Source organism: Prionailurus bengalensis, chromosome D1 (assembly GCF_016509475.1).
Source record: "Prionailurus bengalensis isolate Pbe53 chromosome D1, Fcat_Pben_1.1_paternal_pri, whole genome shotgun sequence".
NCBI lineage: Eukaryota > Metazoa > Chordata > Mammalia > Carnivora > Felidae > Prionailurus > Prionailurus bengalensis.
The window spans coordinates 104,314,891-104,315,929 of NC_057346.1; positions in this window are offsets into that span (position 1 = coordinate 104,314,891).

The following is a 1,039-nucleotide window of genomic DNA, read 5'->3' on the forward strand; positions in this document are numbered from 1 at the left end:
AATTTTATTAAAAAATATTTTTCTGTAATTTTTTTACTGTATTTTTTACTTTCGTGTAAATTTGTTTTCAAATTCTAGTTTACGTCCATCATTTCATTTTAGTCTACTTCAGTGTATTCATTTTTTCAAATTTTCAAACAATTTCCTTTTTTTTTCTTCTTTCCCTTTTTCCTCTAATCTATCAAACCATTTTCAACACCCACACCAAAACACACCTAGGATCTAGCATCATTTATTCGATTTTGTGTGTGTGAGTGTTTTTAATTTTTTAATTAATTAAAAAAAAATTTTTTTTTCAACATTTATCTATCTTTGGGACAGAGAGAGACAGAGCATGAACGGGGGAGGGGCAGAGAGAGAGGGAGACACAGAATTAGAAACAGGTTCCAGGCTCTGAGCCATCAGCCCAGAGCCCAATGCAGGGCTTGAACTCACGGACCGCGAGATCGTGACCTGGCTGAAGTCAGACGCTTAACCGACTGCGCCACCCAGGCGCCCCAATTTTTTTTTAATTTTAATTTTTTCTACCTCATTAATTCCTTTTCTACCTTCAAAATTATCAAACTAAGGAATTCACCCCAAAAGAAAGTGCAGGAAGAAACTACAGCCAGGGACTTAAACAACACAGATATAAGCAAGATGTCTGAACAAGAATTTAGAATCATGATAATAAGAATACTAGCTGGAGTCAAAAATAGATTAGAAACCCTTTCTGCAGAGATAAAAGAAGTAAAAACTAGTCAGGATGAAATAAAAAATGCTATAACTGAGCTTCAATCACGAATGGATGCCACAGTGGCAAGGATGAATGAGGCAGAAGAGAGAATCAGCGATATAGAGGACAAACTTATGGAGAACAACAAAGCAGAAAAAAAGAGGGAGATTAAGGCAAAAGAGCACGATTTAAGAATTAGAGAAATCAGTGACTCATTAAAAAGGAACAACATCAGAATCATAGGGGTCCCAAAAGAGGAAGAGAGAGAAATAGGGGTAGAAGGGTTATGTGAGCAAATCATAGCAGAAAACTTTCCTACCCTGG